Below are 17,791 nucleotides of genomic sequence, written 5' to 3'. Positions count from 1 at the left end.
AAGCCCATATTGTAATTTGAGATTGGTGCGGTAGTGCAATAATAACTCTCTAGTGGAATGAGTTATTATTGATGAACTTGAGTTGTGTGTTCGGGGCGAACACAGGATACTTGAGCTCATCGGGAGGCCAAAACCAATTTCTCCTCTAGGTCCCTGTCGTAGCCTCATTAATACCTCATATCCACCCATGTAAAGCCCATCTTGGTGTCCAAGAAGGGGCCGACCCATGGCTTGGTGACCAAGCCAAAGGGGTTGGCCATGTTCTCCTTAAGGCGGCCAACCGTATGCCTCATGAAGGGGCTGACCACATAATTCAAATTAAGAGGGGTGTTTTGAATTTTTAAAATTTTCTCTTTATAGATATCTACAAGTTTTAAAAGAGAGATTTTAAAATTATAAAATTTTTCTTATTTGAATTAGGTCACATGGTTTAAAAGAAAGTTTTTAAACTTTCCCTTTTTAACCATCCTCATGGTTTTTTAAAAAGAGAGTTTTAAATTTGAAACTTTTCTTTTTTGTAACCATGTTAAAAAAAGAAAATTTTAGAAGAGATGTTTTAAATTTTAAAACTTGGTTTTAATTTTTAGAACTTTCCTTTTTTAAACATCCATATTAAAAAAATAAAATAGTGCTTGTAAAATTTTATAAGAGCTTTCCTTCTTTGCTTATAAAATTTTTACAAAATATTTTTCTCCCTCTTTATAGGGGTCGACCACCCTTGCTTGGTGTCCAAGCAAGGGGCCGACCATTAAGAGAATAAAAGAGGAGGAAAAGGAAAATAAAAGGAGGAAAGGAAATCAAGAGGAAGATTTTCTTTTTTTTGTAAAAATCTTTCCTTATTTGCCTTGGGCAAGTATTATAAAAGAAGGGGAGAAGAGGGCTCATGATGTATCAATTCTTATTCTCTTGTTTGTGCTCTCTCTTGTGGCTGACCCTCTCCCCTTCCTTTTCCCCTTACTCTCTTTTGTTCCTTGGTGGTGGTTGTGGCCAAAACTTAGAGAAGGAGGAGGAGCTTTTGGGTGGTGTTCATCTTGGAGGCCCGTCGCCCACACGACGTCTAAGAGGAGGCGAGGAATACGGCAGAAGATCAAGAGGTTGTTGCATATAAAGAAAGGTATAACTAGTAATTATTTTCTGCATCATGCTAGTTTTTCTTTGTATGAATTCCAAACACAAGAGGCATATGATTCTAGAGTTTCGAATTTGTGTGTGTATTGAGAGCCACATAGATGGGCATGAGATGTTAGGTCTCTGATTTCAGATGTAGACAAGTGCATTGATATGAACCAAGAGGTATAAATAAACAGATAATCACTACGGTGACAAACCCTAAACTAAACTTCACAATTAACTAATATCATTTGAGTTAAGGAAAAATGAGTTATATAGTTTGATTAAGGATAATTTTTAGATGAATTATTATTTTAAAATATGATATCTTGAAAATGTCTTTAAAAATATTTTAAATTTATTTTTTAAAATGTCTTTAAAAATATTTTGAAAATTATTTTAAAATTTTTTAAAAATATTTTTAAAAATACTTTGAGAATTGCCTTTGAAAATATCTTTAATTGGATTTGAAGAAAATTTAATCTTTAAAAGTTACTTTACAATGTTTTCTTTGAAAAATATTGCAATGATATATATATCAAAGGGGGAGAGTTAAGTTTAACATTGGAGTTGAGAGAAAATTGAACCTTGGAAATCTAACTTAAACTAAGATTGTTTTTAAGTTAAGTTTAAGTTGGTTATTTCAAAATTGATAGACTTTCTGTTGGTGCGGGAAGCATCCGACGATCAAACTCAAGTTTTGATAATGGCAAAGAGATTCAAAGTTAAGTTTAATTGTTATCTAATGTGCATGATTGAGTGTTTCAGGAAAGTCCTAGCTGTGGTTAGGCAAGGGGAAAACCCTAGGGGGTGGTAACCCTAGGTCATAGGGGGTGGTAACCCTATGCGGAAAGTCTTGGCGGGTCGGAGCTTCGGGCAAAAATCCTAGGGGGTGGTAACCCTTGGTTAAAATCCTAGTGTCGCGAACCGGGTAGAAGTCTAGACGGGTTGTGGACTTGACGTCCAGCATGAAAACCAGAAGCAACGGACGCTGAGCAAAGGTAAACTCTCCTGAGTGGAGTAGGTGAGGACGCGTTCCCAGGAAGAGGGAACAGTAGGCATCGGTTCGACCTAGGGTTTCCGGTAGGAAATCTAAAGTCAGAACCGGATAGTCCGATGACTGTCAAACTTTATATTTATGATATTAAATGTGCTAACTTTTGTTTTACAGGATATGCTTGTGTTTTGGGTCTAACATGTCTTGCAGGTACAAAAGAACAAGGTTAAGCCTTGAATGAACAGTATCCGAGGCGCCTCCATGGAGCTTGGAGGTGCCTCGGGTGCAAAGAAGTGAAGTTTGCGCATAGCACTGCTTAGAGGCGCCTCAAAGGAGCTTGAGGCACCTCGGACTGCATGGAGGCGCCTCAGACTGGCCATGGAGGCGCCTCAAGCAGGATAAGATGCGACCGTTTCTTCGCTCATCCGCGCGGCTGACTCGCATAGTCTGAGGCGCCTCAGAGTGGCTTCAAGGCACCTCCAATAGCCTATAAAAGGCTATCTCGAGGCAGCAGCTAGAGCATCACCTTCCAAGACATCTTTGAGCTGTATACCGCCAACGAGACAATCCGGCTGAGCTACGACGAGTCCCCGACGACCCGAAACTTTGAGATTTCTATTTTTGAGTTGTCGGTATAGTTTCTTTTATTGCATTTACTGTAATACTAAATTGTATACTTTACTATATTATAGTTGTTGCCCACCGAAAGTGATCAACGATCGCGGGCCTTGGAGTAGGAGTCGCTCAAGGCTTCGAACCAAGTAAACCCTTGGTGTCTTATGTGTTTGTGCTTATTTCTTTTAATCTTTCCACTGCTTTATTCTGAACGAGTTTTACAAATGTGAAATGAGTGAAAGCCACGAGAACTATTCACCTCCCCTCTAGCGCTTCTCGATCCAACAATTGGTATCAGAATGGGATAGCGTTGATCTGGTGGAACCACCAATCACACATCTTTTTCGTGGTTACTTTTAGTTTTACGGAGTCAATTAGAATCAGCTTAATAGCTACATTCTAATTTTTTTTTCTCGGAATCGATTTTTGCTCGAAGTTGGTGCAACACCACTCAAGTTCGTTTCTTTCTTATTTTTTTCATACCGCACTGCTAATCCAGGATCAAGTCCTGGTACATTTTTTTTCTCTTTTTTTTGTGCAAGTTTTTTTAATGGCCCTCCAAGAAGGCTTTAGCACTGCTCGCCCCCGCTCTTCTTCGGAGATGATTTTGCATATTGGAAGAACCGGATGGAATACCACCTCAAGACGCAAGTCGAGATATGGATTATTATCCAGACCGGTCTTGAACTTCCACGCGACGGCACCGAAAAGCTGGTTTCATGCGTCAACTGGGATACCAGCATCATGAAGAAGGTGGAAGTCGATGCCAAAGCAACCTGCATGCTACAATGCGGGTTGACAAAGGAAGAACTGAACAGAGTCGGACCATTCTCAAGTGCGAAAGAGCTGTGGAACAAACTAATCGAGCTGCACGAAGGCACCTCTGATGCTAAAGTAAGTAAGTGCGATTTAATTTTAAATAAATTGTATAATATTAAAATGTAGGAAGGTGAGATGGCTAGCCAGCTCGATGCGCGCATCCAGGACCTACTCAATGGACTTCATGCGATTGACCAAAGGGTGGAGAACAAGGACGTTATAAGGTATGCCTTAAACGTCTTTCCGAGGAATACCTTGTTGTCATCCATGGTAGATGCTTACAAGGTTTCCAAGGATCTTTCTTCTATTAAATTAGACGAAATGTTTTCTGAATTCGAGTTGCATGAGCAGATTAATGCACGCCCAGTCGAAAAGGGTATAGCTTTGGTTTCAGGTACTAGCAGAATGCGCGAACTGACATCAAGGTGCAAATCCAAACCCGAGTCCAAAGACGAATCGGACGCAGAGGACGAAGATGAAGTTATTTATGAACTGATAAAGCTTGTACGGAAGATATGCAAGTCGAAAAAGGCAACTCAAACAAACACAAAGGATAGATCTGGAGTCACCTGCTACGGTTATAACCAGAAGGGGCACTACAAGCCGGATTGTCCAAACAAAAAGCAACACAAAAAAGAAGGCATTGAAGGCAACCTGGTTCGAGTCGTCAGACGAATCCGAGACTGATGAAGAAGAACCGAAGAGCTTCCTCGCATTACCAGTGAAAGCAAACATCGTCGAAACTGAGACCGAGTCCGAGACTAAAGCCGAGAACGAATTAGAAGCCGAGTCAGAGCAAAGCAACGGATCCGAAGAACCAAACCCCACTGAAAGTGCCTTACTCGCCGAAACTCAATTAGACGACTTAAAAAATATAGTTCCTTATTTATTGAAAAAGTTGTCTAAATCTAACGTTCGGGTCAAGTCACTCCAAAAGAAGGTAACATCCCTTAAGGAGGCGACTGACTTGAGTTCTTTAAATGAGCCAATTCAAATTGGAAACTCAACTCAAGTCAAACAACTTGAGGAAGAAAATTTCAATTTGAAAACTCAAATTAAAGAACTCAAAGACACGTTGGAACGGTTCACTTTGGGTTCCAAGAATCTGGATTTGATTCTTGGAAAATAGTGAGTCGTTTACAACAAATCCGGACTTGGATTCAAAACCAAAAGTAAGTATAAATCATATCTATCTCTAGTAAATAGAAATAATAGAAACATAATTCAAGCATGGGTCCCCAAGTCAAACTTGGTTAATCAAGTTGGACCTGATCACTATTGGGTCCCCAAGGATCAGATCCATTTCCTTGATAAACCATATTGAGCCTATGATCCAGGGGGAGCTAATAGAAAAACTATCTCAGTAAATAGATAAAATTGATTGATGCTTGTTTATTATTTTCCTTGCAATATACATGCTTAGACTAGGATAGCTTAAGGATCTAGGCATAATTTACACTTGCTAGTTAAATCTAGAAGTTTCAAAAAGAAAATTAAATATATATTTCTTTGAGCGATTCTGTCTAGGAAGGGGTGGATGATCTCATACCCAAGAAGGTCTAGAGCCTCGCCCTGACCTGGGAATCAATCATGGAAAAACATATTTAATTGACTAATTGGAAAACCTAAGTTTAACTCAAATGTAAATTAATCCTTAGAAGTAACCTAACTTAAAGATAATCATCTCACAAAACTACTTAACATTACCTGATTGATAACTTATAATCGGGTGAGATGGATCTAGGTTGAAATTAGTAATTAATTTAATTAATTCAAAATATTAACTCAATTTACTCGATTAGTTTAATTAATTCAACTTATCAATTAACTAATATTTAAAAATTATTTGAAAAACTCTTTAAAAATCAATTTCAAAAATTATTTGAAAAACTCTTTAAAAATCAATTTAAAATTATTTGAAAAATTCCTTAAAAATCAATTTTAAAATTATTTGAAAAATTCTTTAAAAAATAAATTTTAAAAATCATTTGAAAATTCTTTAAAAATCATTTGAAAAATTCTTTAAAAATCAATTTTAAAATTTTTTTGAAAATTCTTTAAAAATCATTTGAAAATTCTTTTTAAAAAATCATTTGAAAATACTTTAAAAATCATTTGAAAAATTCTTTAAAAATCATTTGAAAAATCTTTAAAAATCAATTTCAAACTTATTTGAAAATTCTTTAAAATTATTTCAAAATCATTCGAAAATTATTTAAAAAATACTTTGAAAATTATTTCAAAATCATTTATAATTTTTTTTTAATTTCAAAATCATTTGAAAAATCCTTTAACAACTCAATTTTTCAAAAGGCAATTATCTTCAAAAGCTTAGTTAACCTGTCTCGTAATTTTTCAAAAAACTCTTCAAAAATTTAACTAAGTGTTTTGATATTACAAAATTAGCTAAGTTATTTTTAAAAGATAAATTAATTTTATCTTAGTTAGAAGTATGTCTCACACTTAGATTTTAAATGAAAAAGTTATGTTTCCAATTTTATGACAAATTTTTTCCTTCTCTAACTTAGTTAAACATTTATAAGAAAATTTATTTTAAAAGAGATAAGTATTTATGTCTATACTCATTTTACTTTCTTATTTATTTTGATATATGACAAAGGGGGAGAGTGTAAGGAAATTCAAAAGAAATTAAAGAAAATTTAAAATAAAAAGAAATTATTTTAAGGGGGAGCTTCTATTAAGGGGGAGCTTTAATGTGCTTATGTTTTATTTATGCTTGTGCTAATCTATGCTTATCTTTATTGTATTTTTTTCTTAACTTTGAATTTCAGTTGTCATAATCAAAACGGGGGAGATTGTTGGTGCGGGAAGCATCTGACGATCGAACTCAAGTTTTGATAATGGCAAAGGGATTCAAAGTTAAGTTTAATTGTTATCTAACGTGTATGATTGAGTGTTTCAGGAAAGTTCTAGCTGTAGTTAGGCAAGGGGAAAACCCTAGGGGGTGGTAACCCTATGCGGAAAGTCTTGGCGGGTCGGAGCTTCGGGCAAAAATCCTAAGGGCGGTAACCCTAGGTTAAAATTCTAGTGTTGCGAACTGGGTAAAAGTCTGGACGGGTCGTGGAATAGACGTCCAGCATGAAGACCAGAAGCAACGGACGCTAAGCAAAGGTAAACTCTCCTGAGTGGAGTAGGTGAGGACGCGTTCCCAAGAAGAGGGAACAGTAGGCGTCGGTTCGACCTAGGGTTTCCGGTAGGAAATTCAAAGTCAGAACCGGACAGTCCGATGACTGTCAAACTTTATATTTATGATATTATATGTGCTAACTTTTGTTTTGCAGGATATGCTTGTGTTTTGGGTCTAACATGTCTTGCAGGTACAAAAGAACAAGGTTAAGTCTCGGATGAACAGTGTCTGAGGCGGCTCCATGGAGCTTGGAGGCGCCTCGGGTGCAAAGAAGTGAAGTTTACGCACAGCACTGCTTGGAGGCGCCTCAAAGGAGCTTGAGGCGCCTCGGACTGCATGGAGGCGCCTCAAACTGGCCATGGAGGTGCCTCAAGCAGGATAAGATGCGACCGTTTCTTCGCTCATCCGCGCGGCTGACTCGCATAGTCTGAGGCACCTCAGAGTGGCTTCAAGGCGCCTCCAACAGCCAATAAAAGGCTATCTCGAGGCAGTAGCTAGAGCATCACCTTCCAAGACATCTTTGAGTTGTATACTGCCAACGAGACAATCCGGTTGAGCTACGACAAGTCCCCGACGACCCGGAACTTTGAGATTTCTATTTTTGAGTTGTCGGTATAGTTTCTTTTATTGCATTTACTATAATACTAAATTGTATACTTTACGATATTATAGTTGTTGCCCACCGAAAGCGATCAACGATCGCGAGCCTTGGAGTAGGAGTTGCTCAAGGCTCCGAACCAAGTAAACCCTTGGTGTCTTCTGTGTTTGTGCTTATTTCTTTTAATCTTTCCGCTGCTTTATTCTGAACGAGTTTTACGAATCCGAAACGAGTGAAAGCCACGAGCGCTATTCACCTCCCCCCCCTCTCTAGCGCTTCTCGATCCAACACTTTCAGCTTAAACTTGAACTTAATGCTTCCTATTTTTGCTACAGTTGTTAAGTTAGTATTGATTTAGTTTAACTTAAACTTTAATACTAAGATCTAAGTTTAAGTTACTTAAACTTTTTTTATTCAAAACTTGAACTATAAAAACTTCTAAGTTTGATTGCTTTAAGTTTAAGTTTCTTTAAAAGCATGTTAAACTTTATTAGAGAAGACATTTTTTCTCTAACTTTAAACTATGTTGTCAAACATCTAAAAAGGGAGAGATTATTAGTACCAACAACACCGATAATTGAACTTATATTTTGATGCCTGGAAAAAGTGTTAAAGTTAAACATTATCTATTTGATATGAGTGATAAGTGTGCAGGATACTTGCCATGTAAAATCCTAGTGGATCAGGAGGACTGAACACTAGGCAATAAAGTCTTAGTGGATCAGGATGACTAAACACTAGATAGAGAAAGACAAGATGAATCTAGTAGAACATACTTGATGGGTCAAGTGGACCGGATATCAAGTAAGGAAAGTCATAGTGGGTCGATCAGATATTAAGTAGAAGAAGTCTAAACAAGTCATCTGGACTAGATGTTTGATCGTAAATAAGGTAAATCTTAGAGGATCTTTCAGTTTGGAGGATGTGTCCCATTTAGGACAAATCACTTAGGCAATGGTCCAACTCAAAAACCAACTTAGAGTTCTAAGTCGAGATCATACAGTTTTACTGTAAGAATAAAACATGCACATATATAACTATTTCTAACTCCGTTTTATAGGACTATCATTAATATTATTGTGCTAACTTTGTTGTGTAGAAAAACAAAGTCTTTAGTTGACTGAAGGGTTCGATCGAATAGGGAGGTTTGGTCGACTAAACAAGGAGGTTTGGTCGGTCGATCATAGGAAGATAAGCATGACTAGATACGATCCAAGTGCAAAAGGAAATAAAGGATCAATTGATCGACATCGACCGAACCTATATTTGAGATCAAGTTGCGAAGGAAACCATGAAGATCAATCTATCAATCAAAAGGATCAGTTGACCTATCAAGTGGTTTATGCAACAATTTTATTCGATCAAATCAGACTAGCAAGGGAAAGTTTGGGTTGGGTAGAACGATCTGGAGCTTCAATCGACCGAAAATCCTAGAAATCAAGCACTAACTTAGAGGGATCAAATCTAGATCAGTAGACCGAACGCGGTGTTCGGTCCACCAAATGAAGGCTATAACAAAAGCTTGAGATCCAAGGTTTAATATCAACTCTCTCAATTCTCAATAATCCAACTCTTTCATTCTATCTGTGCAAGTAATATTCTTGACATGCTGAATCTGTCCGACAACAAATGCCGAAGTTCTACATCTTCTCGTTGTCGGTAACTTTGTATTTGCATTTCATTTCATTTCATTAGAGGTTTAGTAGAGTTGTTACTATTCTCTATTCTTTTAACGTGTTTTTCTCCACCGTAGAAAGTTTTTCAGAAGGAGAAATTATAGTTGATTATTATCCAAAAATGATCGAAGGGATCGTAGACCTTGAAGTAGTAGTCGTTGAACTATGAATCAAGTAACCATATTTGTTTGCATATTTGTTTTTTCACTGCATTTTGATTTTGACAAAAGTTTTGAAAAAGAAAAGAATTTTAAAGTGTGATATTCAATCCCCCCTATCGACTTCGTAGTCCTTTCCTAGTCCTACACTATCCTCCTTGGCACAAAACTAGAGGTGAGCAATTAATTAATAATCGAACCGACCCAACCATTTAAAATAAAACTAAACAAATCAATTATTTTGACCTAACTGAACTGATCATACTTTTCAACAAAAATCAAACAAACTAAATTAATAAAATATTGATAATTTAATTAAAAATCAAAATAGTCATTTTTTCATCATTAATCGACTGATGATATTAATCAATTGATTTTTTTATCATTAATCGACTGATGATATTAATCAATTGATTTATGACTGATGGTCGAGTCGAACGATCAATTATTAAACATTATACTTGATTTTTTAAAATCTAGCAACCGATTGATGATTTACATCTTAGTTGGTACAAAGTATGATCAATTTGGATTAGTTCTTATTCGTTTAGAAAATGCAGCTCGGGGAACTATATCTAGAGTAATTCGTCATAAATTGATACCAACTCCTCAAAATTTGGTAACTTCAACTTCATTAACAACCATTTATGAATCATTTTTTGGCCTACATCATTTATCTCCAGTTTTGAATTGAACTAATTCATTGACACAAATTGTTCATGGGTGAAAATTGAGTTATTTGGGTCTTGGAGGATTGACGGGTAAAACTGCTAGTTTTTAGATACGAGATACTCATCCTAGCCACTACGGACGTATTTGTCCAATTGATACGTTTGAAGGAATGAATGTTGGACTTATTGGATCCTAAGCCATTCATGTGAGGATTGGCCATTGGGGATTCATAAAGAGTTTGTTTTATGAAATATCTGAAAATCAGAAAAGAAGACACATATAGTTTATTTATCACCAAATATAGATGAATATTATAGGATAGCAGCTGGACATTCTTTGGCCTTGAATCAGAGTATTCAGGAAGAACAAGTTATTCTAGCTTGATACCATCAAGAGTTCCTGACTATTACATAGGAATTGATTCATCTTAGAAGTATTTTTTCCCTTCTAATATTTTTCTATTGGAGTTTCTCTCATTCCTTTTATCGAGCATATATAATGATGTGAATCGGGCTTTAACGAGTTCTAATATGCAACACCAAGTAGTTCAACTTTTTCAGTCCGAGAGGTGCATTGTTGGAACTAGAATGGAACGTCAAATGATTCTAGATTCGGGGGGTTTCTGTTATAGCCGAGCATGAGAGAAAGGTCATTATACTAATCCTCACAAGATTATTTTGCAAGTAATGGAGACACTGCTACAAGTAATGGAGACACTAATATAAGTATTTAATTAGTTATTTGTCAACGTTCCAATAAAAATACTTGTACGGATCAAAACTTCAGGTTTTGTGAGGTAAATGCATTAAAAAGGGACAAATTTTAGCGAACGATGCGGCTACAAATAGTGGGGAACTCACTTTAGGAAAAACGTCTGAGTAGCTTATATGCCATGGGAAGGTTATAATTTTGAAGACGTAGTACTAATTAGTGAATGTTTGGTATATAAAGATATTTATACTTCTTTTCACATTCGGAAATATGAAATTCATACTCATATGACAAGCCAAGGACATGAGAGAATCACTAGGGAAATACCACATCTAGAGGCTCATTTACTCCGCAATTTAGACAGAAATGGAGTTGTGATGCTGGGATCTTGGGTAGATACAGGTGATATTTTAGTAGGAAAATTAAGGCTTCAGATGGCAAACAAATCCTCGTATGATCCAGAGGATCAATATTAAGAACCATTCTTGGAATTTAGGTATCCACTGCAAAAGAAACTTTTCTAAAACTATCTATAGGCGGAAGAGGGCGCATAATTGATGTGAGATGAATCCGAAAAGGGGGGGTCCAGTTATAATTTAGAAATGATTAGTGTATATATATTTCACAGAAACGTGAAATCAAAGTAGGTGATAAAGTAGCCGGAAGACATGGGAATAAAGGTATCATTTCCAAAATTTTGCCTAGATAAAATATGCCTTATTTGCAAGTTGGAACACCTGTTGATGTGGTCTTTAACCCATTAGGAGTATCATCTCGAATGAATGTGGGTCAGTATGCTTGGAAAGAGAAAAAAATGTTTTCTACTCGATAAAAAAAAAAGCAGAGAATTTACATATACTTGGAATGTGTTCCAAATAACTATTTTATGTCTTTGAGCGCGCAAAGATCCTTTGATTAGACCTTGACGAAAATCAAGTTGTTTGTGAGTAACGTATCAAAACCAACTCATTTATTTCATCATCATTAGTCTCGGGATTCATGCTGTAGTGAGTATAAATCACCACTCGTCTGACTTTTCTTGTATGAATTTCCTAATCTTGTTTCATTAGTTGCTTATGTTCATCTTCTTCATCTTCATCTTGTGCTAGTGCTTCTAACTCTTTAGTTAGTTTGTATAACCGTTGATGAATTATTTGAATGATTTTTTCTTTAAGGATTTCTTCTCCTTCTCTGAGTTCTTCTCCTTCTCTGATTTCTTCTCCATTTGTTGTAATTATATCAAATACGAATTTCGAAGATTTTGCTTTATTTTCTGAATTTCTTTTATTTTTTTCAAAAAAAATAAGATTTTTTAAAAATGAGAATTGGGTATGTGTAGGATCGAAAAGCGTTAGAGGGAGGGTGAATAGTGCTCATGACTAATTCATCCGTTTTAGAAAACTTTAAGTAAATACGCAGCAGAAAAGACACAGAAGCAATGCTAACACTTTTGGTTACTTGGTTCAGAGTCTGTGTCGACTCCTACTCCAAGGCCCGCGATCATTGATCATTTTTGGTGGGCAATCACTATAAGCTCGAGAATCTTTACAAGATTAATTACAAGTATATAATTTTAGTGCAGAAAAATATACCAACAACTAAGAATGAGAAAATCTGGACTTCAAGTTGTCGGAGTAATGCTACGACTTCTTCGAATCATTTTGTTAGCAGCACACAGAAGAAGTATTATGAGTATGAGTTATTCTTTGGCATCTGCTCGGGCCAGGCTTATATAAGTTGTTGAGGGCGCTCCCAACCTTCATAGGAGGCACCTCTAGCCCCGAGTCAGCCGTGTTGATAAGCTCCACGGAATTCACTACTTATCCACCCGAAGGCGCCTCCAAGCTCCATGGAGGGTGCCCTCCATCCAACGTTTGAGGCATCTCCCATCTCCTTAGAAGGCGCCTTCGTTCCTTGCTGCGAGTCTTTTATCCAAGGCACCCAAGGTGCCTCCAAGCTCCATGGAGGGCACCTCGTGTGCTTTTCATCCGAGTCTTCTTTTGTGTAACTCTCTTCCTGCAAGGCATATTAGTCCACAAACAAAGTATACCCTGCAAAACAAAGTTAGCAAAATAAAGTTATGCTCCCCTTGGATCATAGCCTGATAGGGTTTATCAAGATAATGAATTTGATCCTTGGGGATCTAATATTGATCAAGTCCAACTTGATTAATCAAGTTTGACTTAGGGACTCATGCTTAGACTAATTTTCTATTTGATCGATTTACTAATGATAAGTAAGATTTGCATTTTTATTTAGCCTTAAATTCAAGCCCAGTTCGGTTGTATACGACCCTTTATTTTCCAAGAATCATATCAAGATTCTTGGAACCCAAAGTGAACCGTTCTAATGAGTCATTGAGTTCTTTGAATTGCGTTTTCAAATTTAAATTTTCTTCCTGGACTTGCTTAGTCAAAGAACTTAGGTTAGTCTCCTCCTTAAGGATTGTTACCTCCTTTTGGAGTGATTTAACTCGAAGGCTAGATTTGGCTAATTTACGCATGAGATAATTGACTAAATTATGCTATTTATTTAATTGAGAGGTTCTTATAGTGGGCTTAGGCCCTTCGGAAATGGATACAGATCCGTGGCTTCTCTCGGATTCTGTTTCCGACTCGCTCTCGGTTTCTGATTTGTCGACTTGTTCCCGGGCCGTAAGCGCGAGGAAGCTCATTTGTTCGAGCTCTTCATCAGAGTCTTCTGAAGAAGACTCATCCCATGTCGCCTGCAGTGCTTTCTTCTTCTTTTGCTTCTTTATTTCCTTTTGGTTCGGACAGTTGGCTTTGATGTATCCCTTCTTGTTGCAGCTGTAGCAGATTACCTCAGACTTTACTTTTGGACTTGCTTGCACCGTCTTGGACTGAATTACTTTTTTGATGTCCTTCTTGGTGAATCCTTTCTTCTTCTTGTAGAGTTTTCGTACTAGATTCATAGCTCGACTGTGATTTCATAGTCGTCGGCATCTGAGTCCGGTTCTTCTTCGAACTCGGGTTCAGTTCTGTGCTTTGCTTTTGCTTTCCATGTTTTGCTCGTACCTGCAATTAAAGCAATACATTTCTCGACCATAGGTGTATTAGTCTATTCATGTAATTCAAACTCTAAGAATAATTCATCTAATCAAATGGAGGAAAGGTCCTTAGAGACCTTGTAAGCATCTACCATTGATACCCATAAGGTGTTCCTAGGAAATGCATTTAATGCATACTTGATGACGTCATGATTTTCCACCTTCTGTCCTATTGCGTGGAGACTGTTGAGAAGGTCTTGGATGCATGCGTGTAGTTGACTCGCAGATTCGTCATCCTGCATTTTTATGTTATACAACTTATTTAAAATTAAATCTCTTTTACTTACCTTAGTATCGGAGGTGTTAGTGCAAGTTGCACCAGAATCAAACATAAGTTTTGATGTTGTCAAATGTTCAAGTTAAGTCTTGTTATGATCTAACAAGTTGACTGAGTGTGCAGGCTGTTTACTCAACCAAGAAAGACCTAGTTGGAGGCTAGGCAGGAGAAATCTTAGTAGATCGTGGAACCTAAGTGCAAGTCCAAGTGGGTCGAGGGAACCCGATGCTTAGCGGTGCGATCGAGAGGTCTGGAGGACTAAAGATCAAAGGAAAAGTCCTGGCGAGCCGATCAAAGCTAAGTGAAAAGTCCAAACTAGATCTGGATGATCTAAGTTTGGAGGTAGGTTGAGGTAAACAACTGGAGGAGCGATAGTGAGGTTGAGTTCCCGAAGGGGACAACCTTAGGTTGCTGATCCAACTGAAGAAACCGGGAAGGTTTCTAAGTTGAGATCAAGACAGGTCTACTGTCTTTTATATATTACTCATGCATTATACTATTATTACTGTGCTAATATTTGTCTTGCAGGAGTTTCTTTCTAACACTGTTTTGTAGGGCCGACTAGATCGGTTGACCGAACCGTAGAATCGGTCGACCGAGCAAGAAGAATTCAAAAGCAGTGTTCCAATCAGACCAGAACAGCCCGAGTCAGATCAAAGTTTGATCGGTCGACCGAACCCTGATGACTCAGAACAGACAACAACGATTAGAGCAGAAGGAAACCACACTGATCGGTCGACCAAACTCATTGATCGGTCGACCGAACCAATCAGCATTAAAGGCGCATTAAATAAAAATCTCGGCAGATTTCGATGAACAGGGAAAGAGCTTGTTCGGTCGATCGAAAAGGTAGATCGGTCGACCGAACCATTAAAGACCAGTTAATGCAGAATATCGAGCCAACGTCAGACTTCGACCAGGAAGGAGGGGAGCGTGTTCAGTCGACCGAACAGGGGGATCGATCGACCGAACGTCTAGTACACCTATAAAAGGAGGCTCGAAGTCTGAGGTTGAATACTACTGACTACTGATCATCTCAAAGTTCTTCTATGCAAACGGATAGTGCTACAAGTCATCATCAGCTGTGCAAACTACTCCGTCCAGAAATACCGACCGCGCTTCAACCTTCAATTAGTACTGTCGGTATACTTTACTCGTATTGCATTTAAATACAAATAAGATAGTAGGATTGTTATTATCTTATATTTATGTATCTGTACGATCTGCTTCTTTCTAAAGGATTTCGAAAAGAAGAGTTATAGTGATTGCCTATCGGTGCGGTCAAGGACCACGGGCCTTCGAGTAGGAGTCGAGCTAGGCTCCGAACGAAGTAAAAGAATTTGTCTATCTTTTTATTTTCCGCTGCACAATTCTGATTTTAAAGTTAAAGAAAAGTTTTAAAAAGAGCGCGATATTCCCCCCCCCCCCCCCCCCCCCCCTCTATTGCTCACATCCGATCTATCAGGAGGTCCCTTCATGCAGCTCAATTAGCTTCTCCCACAAGTCTTTGGCACTTGAGAACAAGCCTACTCAGTTTAGCTCCTCCTTTGTTAAACCACATTGAAGAGTACATGTCGCTTTAGCGTTGACCTCAACCTTCTTCATCAGGCTTGCATCCTAGTTCTCACATAATACTGGTTTTCTAGTGCCGTCGAGTGGGAGTGAGATACCGGTTTTGATGATCATCCACATCTTGAGTTGGGTTTAGAGGTAGTACTCCATTCGGCTCTTTCAGTAGCCAAAAACTTCGTCGGAGAAGAGAGGCGGGCGAGCTTTGCTGTAGCCTTCTTGGTGGGCCATTAAAACAAAAATCTCGCATACAAAAGAAAAATAACGAATGTTCCAAGACTTGGTCTTGGATTAGTAGTGCGGTAGAAAAATAAAAATAGCAATTTACTAATTTTGAAAAAAAAAATATTAAAAATATTAAAAAATATATTATTACAAATTTTTGAAAATGTGATATTTTGCTAATACCGACCAATGATGAAAAGGTGAAAATAAATTTTTCAAAAATAGTTTTGGAGAGATAAAAATGAAAGGTGTAAGGTTTTATTTTTAACAAAAACGGATGAAAAAGCAACGAATAAAAATGCTCGAATAGTAGTTGTACCGATTTAAAGCTACTCCGCACTGATACCAATTGTAGGATCGAAAAGCGCTAGAGGGGGGTGAATAGGGCTCGTGGCTAATTCGTTTATTTCAAAAAACTTTAAGTAAATACGCAGTGGAAAAGACACAGAAGCAATGCTAACACTTTTGGTTACTTGGTTCGAAGCCTGGGTCGACTTCTACTCCAAGGCCCGCGATCGTTGATCGCTTTCGGTGGGTAATCACAATAAGCTCGAGAATCTTTACAAGATTAATTACAAGTATATAATTTTAGTGCAAAAAAAATATACCAACAACTAAGAATGAGAAAATTCGGACTTCAAGTTGTCGGAGCAGTGCTACGGCTTCTTTGGATCATTTTGTTAGCAGCACACAGAAGAAGCATTGCGAGTATGAGTTATTCTTTGGCATTTGCTCGGGCCAGGCTTATATAAGTTGTTGAGGGCACCTCCAACCTTCATAGGAGGCGCCTCTAGCCCCGAGTCAGCCATGTTGATAAGCTCCGTGGAGTTCGCTACTTATCCACCCGAAGGCGCCTCCAAGCTCCATGGAGGGTGCCCTCCATCCAACGTTTGAGGCGTCTCCCATCTCCTTAGAAGGCGCCTTTGCCCCTTGCTACGAGTCTTTTATCCAAGGCACCCAATGCGCCTCCAAGCTCCATGGAGGGCGCCTCAGGTGTTGTTCATCCGAGTCTTCTTTTGTATAACTCTTTTCCTGCAAGGCATATTAGTCCACAAACAAAGTATACCCTGTCGGATCGAAAGTGCTAGAGGGGGGGGGGTGAATAGCGCTCGTGGCTATTTTAGCGATTTAAAACTAAGAGTAGAAACGCCGCGAAAAGTAAATGCAAACACACAGAGACGCAAGTGGTTTACTTCGTTCGGAGCCTATCTCGACTCCTACTCGAATGCCCGCGGTCCTTGACCGCTTTCGGTGGGCAACAACTATAGAATCAATAATTACATTTTGGAGTACAATTAAGTGCAATAAAAAAAACTATACCAACGAAAAGAGAACAGAGAACTTTGGAGTGATTCGTTGGAGTAGCAGAGCGTTGTTGAGGCGTTAGCAGCAGCACACGGAAGAGTGCAGTTTTCTGTTCGAAATCGATGATCTGAGCTGCACCTTGAGGCCTCCTTTTATAGCTCTACAAGGTCTGATCCCGATCCCCAAGTCTCGGGATCAGCTTTGAACCGAAGCGGATCAGTCGACCGATCCTCATGTTCGGTCGACCGATCAGATGATCTCCACCGCATCTGATCCGTCGATATGTCGCTCCGCTTTGATCTGGTCAAACTCTATCCCTGTGTTCGGTCGACCGATCCCAGGGTCCGGTCGACCGATCAGTCTCCTCTGACCCGCTCACCTCGGCTTGATCCAGTCGATACCTTATCCCAGGTTCGGTCGACCGATCCCCTGGTCGAGCCCGGTCCAACCTCTGGAGACCTGATCTGCTGGCTTGTGGGTTCGATTGATCGATCCCAAGGTTCGGTCGACCGATCCCGGTCACTTCTAACCCTGCATAAATAGGTTAGTTTTCTGCAAAACAGAGTTAGAGAAAAATGGATAATATGTAAACAGATGAATTGACAGCCTTCGGACTGTCCGAGTCTGACTTCGGGTTTCCGACCGGAAACCCTAGGTCGATCCGACGCCTACTGTTCCCTCTACGGGGAACGCGTCCTCACCTACTCCACTCAGGAGATTTACCTGATGCCAGTCTGGTCCTCCAGACCGACTGGACTTTCCGCCTAGGGTTACCACCCCCTATGACCTAGGGTTACCGCCCCCTAGGGTTTTTCCTCCACCTAGGGTTACCTTCCCCTAGGAC

General features: G+C 38.7%; 1 pseudogene; it reads left to right on the top strand.

Annotated features, from left to right (window-relative positions):
• The first annotated feature begins 9,611 nt into the window (after window positions 1-9,611).
• LOC122044169 lies at window positions 9,612-11,336 on the top strand (annotated as a pseudogene).
• Window positions 11,337-17,791: the final 6,455 nt, after the last annotated feature.

Source organism: Zingiber officinale, chromosome 2A (assembly GCF_018446385.1).
Source record: "Zingiber officinale cultivar Zhangliang chromosome 2A, Zo_v1.1, whole genome shotgun sequence".
Taxonomy (NCBI): domain Eukaryota; kingdom Viridiplantae; phylum Streptophyta; class Magnoliopsida; order Zingiberales; family Zingiberaceae; genus Zingiber; species Zingiber officinale.
The sequence above is the reverse complement of the archived record's forward strand: the minus strand, read 5'-3'. Positions and strand labels throughout refer to the sequence as shown.